This window comes from Mauremys reevesii, linkage group 3 (genome assembly GCF_016161935.1).
Source record: "Mauremys reevesii isolate NIE-2019 linkage group 3, ASM1616193v1, whole genome shotgun sequence".
Classification (NCBI taxonomy): Eukaryota; Metazoa; Chordata; order Testudines; family Geoemydidae; genus Mauremys; species Mauremys reevesii.
Genome location: NC_052625.1, coordinates 93,153,427 through 93,160,898, shown reverse-complemented (window position 1 = coordinate 93,160,898; position 7,472 = coordinate 93,153,427). Strand labels below are relative to the sequence as shown.

General features: G+C 38.0%; 1 protein-coding gene across 4 annotated transcripts in view; it reads left to right on the top strand.

Annotated features, from left to right (window-relative positions):
- LOC120400663 (palmitoyltransferase ZDHHC14) overlaps positions 1–7,472 on the top strand; it is a 326,414-nt gene that overhangs the window by 245,418 nt on the left and 73,524 nt on the right. The gene's annotated exons all lie outside the window — the stretch shown is intronic.

Sequence of the window (7,472 nt, the reverse complement as noted above, 5' to 3'; positions counted from 1 at the left end):
CATGTGTTTCATATAAGAGTAACTGATTTATTAAATAAATGATGTATTTTCTGTAGTTCGTGAATTGAACTGATTGTTTCTGGTCACTGTGTCCTTCAGGATTTTAGAATTAGCCAGATCTCCTCCTCTAACACCTCATTTTTATTCATAGCTTGGAGAGGAAAACAAGCCTTCCTGCTTTTTCAACTCCCAATTGATTTCTCAATTTTGAATGAACTAGTCTTTGAAATGAACTAGTTCAGTAGATTGAAATGAAGAAAATATTCTCTCTGCACCTGCAGAAGGAGCTTGCTGCTGTCAAAGGCTAGTTTAGCACTTCAGCAAACACTAGCTCCAGGTGCTTAGCCAGGGACTTCCACCAATTCAGTGGGTGAACTGTATTTAAAATTTGGCAGAAAATGTGTACTGATTAAAAAGTAATATTGAATTGTTTTTAATTGATTATAAACTAGGCCTTAATATAGATTGTCCTAATTTAAAAATTAGTTTTAATAGGTTTATTTTTTAATTAAAAATATTTAATTTAAATAAAATATTTGATTTTAAATAAAACCCATTAAAAAAAATTTTCAATCAATTTTTTTTAATCCACTCAGATTCATGGGTAACTTCCTAATCAAGCCCTTAGGCTAAACACTTCCAATTATAAATGGCAAAGTGTGTGTTGAAGTTGGCTTTTGGAAATTACTAGTTTGTACCTGATATTCACTACAAGAAAATAATTGTAGGTTAGGTTCAAGAGCTCTACCTGCTGTATACTAGAAGCAAGGGTAAACCGAGATTGGTTGCATTATGGTTACAGAAGTCTCCAGTCTTTTCTATTGCCCTTCCAAATAATTTAACAATTTCTTACAACTAGATAACAGCTATCCTTGTATCTGTTTATAGGGATTATTATCAAATACATTGCTATCTAATATCAGAGGGGTAGCCGTGTTACTCTGGTTCTGTAGAAGCAGCAAAGAATCCTGTGGCACCTTATAGCCACAGGATTCTTTGTTGCTATCTAATGGTACCCTCTGCCATCCCCACACTCAATTCTGGTATCTCAACAAATGAGCTTATATCAAGAACTCTCTAATTAATATTTGCTAGAAGTTCAAATATGGAATTTCATCTCCTTTCCTTTCAGTCCTGCAGGTTGGTGTATGGAGGTGTTCCTCTCAAAATCGTCAAGAGGCTTCCTTGAAGTGGCGGAGGCTAGCTTGTAATCACAAATACAGTTTTACTTCTTGGACAAATATTAACTTTAAAAGTGTCACTGCAGAGCATTTAAAATAAAGTCCTTCTTTAGACAGCCTGCTACATCAAAGAGCTGAAGATTAAACTTGTAGAGTTTTTCCAAAGGAAAGTGAAGAAAATAAGTTGCTGTTTTATAACTTAGTCAGTATAGATAAGGCTGTAATTATCATTTTGAAAAGCTGTCAAGTAATTTCCCTTATTTAAAAAAACAGTCCAAATATAGATCTAGTGTCTTGATAATGTAATCTAATTTTAATCGGCAAGATGCCAGTGGCATCAGCTAGAGCCTTAGCACTGCCTCATACTCTACCAAGGCTTTTTGAAATGTGTGTTTCAGCAGCCATTTTAGTATCTGCATCAGTGCAAGTTAAATTGTTTGAATGCCCTATGCATTTAAGGGGTTCTTACTAAATTTCTGAAACAATGGTTAGAATAACATTATATATTGGATTCTACACATTATATAAAAAAAACCTCTGTCTACAACATTTAGACACAACACTCTCTGGAAAAGAGTATTCTCTCATCAGAACCCACAACCTCTCCCCTGTTCCCCGAAAAGCATGTTCTACTAGCAGGATAGAATGACTCAAATCTGTTTCCCTGGCTTTTTATCAGTATTATTAGAACCCTTAATATACGTATTTGTATTTAACAACATTTTGTGTTGATTATAATTCAGCAGTGGGTGGTGGTGAACCAATCAGCAGAATCAAAGATGAGTCATAAAGAGGAAAGGCCTGTCAGCTGCTTGCCAAATGACAAAGTTAGACACGACTGTAAAGTTATTAGAGTAGCATGAGTTAAACATGAATCCATCAATTACAGATGGAAGAAAATATTATTCACATAATAACATATAAATATTGTGATTTCTATTGCAGTGGTGGAACAGTATATCTGAGTAAATAATACATCAGCACTTTAAAAAAATTAATAACTGGTGAAAGTATTTTAAAACACATTTTGAAGGAGCATATAATTTTGATAGTCTTACCGGAAAATTAAATATTTTCTTTAAAAACTAACATTATAGTGACATTAAGTAAAAATTCATCACATTTTAAAAAAAATCACTTTTATTTGTTACTTGGATCACCCTAAAATGTAAATCCATCTTGAAACGAGATTTCAGTTTAATTAGATTTGCAACTTTGTTTTTATGCAAATATTGTTTGTGTGTGTTGAGCAGATGCAACCATTCTGGTGTATGATCTTGTTGATACACTGCTGTAGAAGCCATAGGTCTCCTTTCCCATACACTCCCTAAAAGAATATGACAGGTGAATAGCCACTGTGTATGCAGCGGTGTAAATCTTAAGTGTATAAATGTGATGCATTGTTCAGTCACATTTTGAAAAAGTATGTTTTAAACTTGATCATTTCCAGCCAACCACACTTTTACCCTCCACCCTGCATCTCATGGGTTAGCTCTGGGAAAGTAAAGTAGGAAGCTTGATGCTGGAGTTCATCTTCAGTGCTTTCTTCCTCGAGCTGTCTGTTCTCTCTCATTTCAGCTGCTACAACTGCCATGGAATTTTCATTAGCTAACATTCCAACCAGCAGTTCCCCAAACACGGTATCGCTCTCTTCAGACCTCCTTAGGTACTGTTCTCTAGGGGATGTTAGGAGAAGGGGAGGGGCCGTTCTGTCTTCCCTCTTGAGTTCTTTCCCTTGCTCTCACCTGTTTTTGTGGGCTTGTCTACACTATGAAATTAAGTCAGCTTTACATTGGCATACAGATGCCACAGTAATTACGTAGCTTGTGCATGTCTACATCTTGCTCCTTGTGTTGGCGTGCACATCCTCACCTGGAGCACTTGTATCAATGGTACTGTCAGTGTGGGATATTGTGGGAAGGCTACTGAAAGTCAGTAACAGTCAACATAAGCAATGCAGTGTCTACACTGACATTGCATTGACCTACTACATTGACATTGGCTCTACTCTGCTCATAGAGGTGGAGTTCAGACAGTGTAGCTGGGCAGTTAAATTGGTGGGGAGCGAAATTTAAGTGTAGATACTTCTATAGTTAGGTCGACATAAGCTGCCTTGGTCAATCTAACTCTGTAGTTAGACCAGACCTGTCACTTGTTTTTCTCAGGTTGGCTATGGAAAAGGACAGGGATTTCTTAGTGTTGTCATTTCTTTGTGAAATTAGATTCTTGAGGTCTTTTTTTTTCTATGCTATATTCATTCTAGCTGTGTTCACACTAGCATTCTTCTTTAAATTTCCTAGTGTCATAGCTCCATCAGTAATAGCAACAGTGGGAGAGCCAGTGGGGGGGCATTTTAACTCTCATTTCATCTTGCCCTGCTTAGAGCTGGTCTAGCGGACACAATGAATAAAACGCTCATGGCCTATCCTCATTGTTGCTTCGGGCATTGTTTCCACTGGTGGAGCTTCAGCAATAAGAATTTTGAAGAAAACTGGTAGTGTAGACATCCCTTGTATAAATTGGTGTAGTTTTATTGACTACAGTAGAGCAATGCCAGTTTGTCACTTGAGGATCCAGCCCTAAAAGTTAGCAGTATACTTTTTGGGATAGTAGTAGAATCCAGGACTGCAAAGATAGAATGCTAGCTGGTTATTGGCAAAAAGCCAGGCTATGTGTTTTCCTTAATACTGATAGTCACTAGACTGATTTTTTTTTTTTAATAAAATAAGTATCCCAGCATATTATGTCACATCATCTGTAGTCTTGCAAACTAACAGTTTTTATACCAACTATCCACACTCAGATTGCACAATAACTAATGTAATCCTTGTCAAATTCTTCATATTGAGATGTTTTAACAGACATAGTTAACGTATGCTGCACACTTTTGTTTAGAAATTTATAGGCAGCCAAACTACTGTTGTTCTTTTTATAGCCCTCCTTAGCAATTTGTCTTTGTTTCCACTTTTTGTAGGATTTTTTTGATTTTCAAGTCATTAAAGAGCTCCTGATGGAGCCATTTTGGCCTCTTGCTATTTTTCCTATCTTTCCTTCATATTGGGATAGTTTGCTGTTGTACCTTAAATATTGTCTTTGAGAAACTGCCAGCGCTCCTGAACTTCTTTTTCCCTTAGATTTTCTTGCCATTGGACCCTACTTACTAATTCTCTTGAGTTTAAAACCCTGTTCCTCTGAGTTCTATTTCTGTTGTTTGTCTTAGAACCACGTATGAATTCTGTGACTCATTTTCTAAAAACAAAGCAACACATTTTGAGAATTTATTGCTTTAATATTTATAAATTCAGTTTTAAATAGAAGTAAACACTAACTTTAATTTTTATTTCAATTTAGTTGTATATTAACTGCTCTTTATATGATGCATATACAGTGTTAAGTAATCTTTCTTTTATAATGTGACCACAATTTAAAAATTGCTTCTTTACACAGAAATTTAGGATTTGTAGTAATCTAGTGTAAATGAGGCACTAATTATTTTTAAACATTAAGATCTCCACATTGATATAGATTAAGAAAAACATACATAGAATGTAAAGGTTATATACTCGGCTCTTGATGGGAATTTGCTTATTTTTGACTTGCTAACGTGCGTTCTACATGAAACTTGGCGGCAAAAGCTTTTAATGCTCACAAAGATTTTTAAAATAATACCAGTGTGATTGGTAGCATACATATTTTAAGGAGTGAGAACTGCTGTGACAGGTTTCAGGATTCAAAGGTTCTCTTTCCAGTTGGGCTTCTAACATACTAAGGCTTTGCTGAATTGGGGTTTCAACCTGTTTGACTTTGTTTACCCACTTTAAAAAAATCATTAACATTTTATGATATATATACAAGTGCCCATCTAGATGGATTCCTATCTGCTTCTCATGGGCATTGTGAAGATGAATGTTTGGAAGTGCTTTGAGATCTTTGTCTGAAAGGTGCTAGAAAAACAAATATAATTATTTATATATTTTTAATTTTGGGGGTCTGTTAAAGCTCCTCTTTCCTTTTATTTCTGCTCTTTTCTCTTACCTCCTCTATCTAGGAACTGTACAAGATGTTTAGAGAATATAATAAAACCCACCATTGTATAATTCAAAATGAATAAAATAAATTAAGGGGAGAGAGACATAGATGAACTGTTAACGTATACACTTCCTAGGCAATGTTCAGGTTGTCAGTTTTAAGGGCTCCTATATTACTTGGCCTATCGAAAATTCTTTTCAGGTTATCTGTATATGTAGTAGTATTTGCATTTGTAAATTTATCATTACCTCTAGCACCTGGTTACGTTACTTTTAATTGAATGCAACAAGAATTCCTTGAGAGGGCCAAAGCCCTTTCATTACCCTTCCCTCCTAAAAGTTTAAGATGTTTTTCTATAAAATTCCAAAATCTTATCCATGGCCCAGGCCATCTACTACCTTGGGATATGACTTGCAACGAGAGAGTTGAGTCTGTGTGAAAAATTGGAACTAATGAAACTGTCAGTAACAAGTGACAGAAAAGCTGCTTACAAGTTCTTTGGCTCAGCTCTAAGGCTCAGGAGTTCTTCCACTCCACTCAAGAACTGAATGCCAAAAGGAAGGCCAGCACTGATTGTAGGAATTTCATGACATTCGTGAATTTCATGTCTCAGTTCAAAGTAACTCTAAGGGTATGTCTACACTGGAAACTTCAAAGTGTAGCTGCGGGAACGCTCCCACGACAGCTCTTTGAAGTGCGAGTGTGGTCACATGCGAGCGCTGGGACAACTCTCCCAGTGCTCCTGGTAATCCACCTCCATGAGGGAATTAGCTCTGAGTGCTTGGAGCCTGTCTACACTAGCACTTTAAAGTGCTCAGACTCAAACCCCTTAGCCAACAAGTTAGAGTGCTATAAAATGTAAGTGTAGACAAGCCCTAAGACCTTAAACAATCATTGCCATCTCTCCTGGAGGAACTAACAGTTTTCTTGGCGGTATCAGTCTTCTGACCTCTAACAGATGGTTGAAACAGATGAACCCATTTCCTTCCATGTGGTCTGGTTTTACTGTGAAAAATGCTAATGCTCAGTTATTGTTCTACAACATATCTTTAACTACACTCTTGCTATTTGCCTTAGATTAGTGCATACTGTTTTGTAACACCAGACTTTTAAAGGTTGCTCTGATGATTTGGGTAATCTGTACAATCTATGATTTCTAGTTGATATTAAGAAACTTGTTACTATGATGATTGCTGTATTATGGACTGCCTCTAGATCTGTGTATCCACCATTACTGACAAGTCTTTAAGCAAGCCCTTCCTAGACAAGGGAAGGACTTGTTGTTAAGGACTATCAACATGTGAGCAGGCCTTACCTGGGGAGAACAAAAAGTAACTGCATCCTAGGGGAAGCCAGTTTTCTCCAACATTCTTCATTTGGAGGATGTAAAAATCCCAAAATGCAGGACAAAGAAGCCAAGTTATTGAGGTTAGCCTTTAAAAATTGCAGAGTGGGAAGACTGAAGGCTTGTCTACACTGGCAAGTTTATGCGCAGTAAGGCAGCCTTTTTGCACTCAAATTGCAGATGTATACACACTGCCAAGCCACTTTGTGCACAGAAACTCCTCAGTTGCAGTGCAGGAAGAAAAACCACCTTGACGAGAGACGTAAGGATTTTTGTGTAGAGGCTCCAGAGCTCTATTCCCAGTGTAGACACTTGATTGCTTTCTGCCCTGTAATTGGCCTCCAGAGCTGTCTCATAATGCCTCAAGTGACTGCTTTGCTCATTGTTTTGAACTCAGCTGCCCTGGAGACATGCGCCTCTTCCCTTTCAAAGTGCTGTTTCTGACGGCCTTTGCATGTTGTGCTGATCTGCTCCGGGACAAAAAGCAAGCCATTAATATGGAATGCTCGAACTGTTGAACAGAGGTAGAGGTAGAGGGGTGTGTGTGTGTGTGTGTGTGTGTGTGTGTGTGTGTGTGTGTGTGTGTGTGTGTGTGTGTGTGTGTGCAGAGAGCCCAGGGAGGGAGGCGGAGGGCTGATGTCAGGGTTTCCCCCGCCTCAGAACTGGCTGCTTCCTGCTCTGAACTTACAAGACAACATGCTGACACACTCTGTCCCCCAAAACACTGTCTCTCTTCCCCCATTCCATACACACACACACACTCCCTGTCACACAGTCTCCCTCCTCCTTCTCCCCCCCCCCCCTTTGAAAAGCAGCTGGCAATGTAGTAGGATGGCCATGGAACAATGGGGATGGGAAACCTGCATCATGTGACACTGTACCTGCTCCATGAGGCATTGCAAACCCTTCCCAAAGCA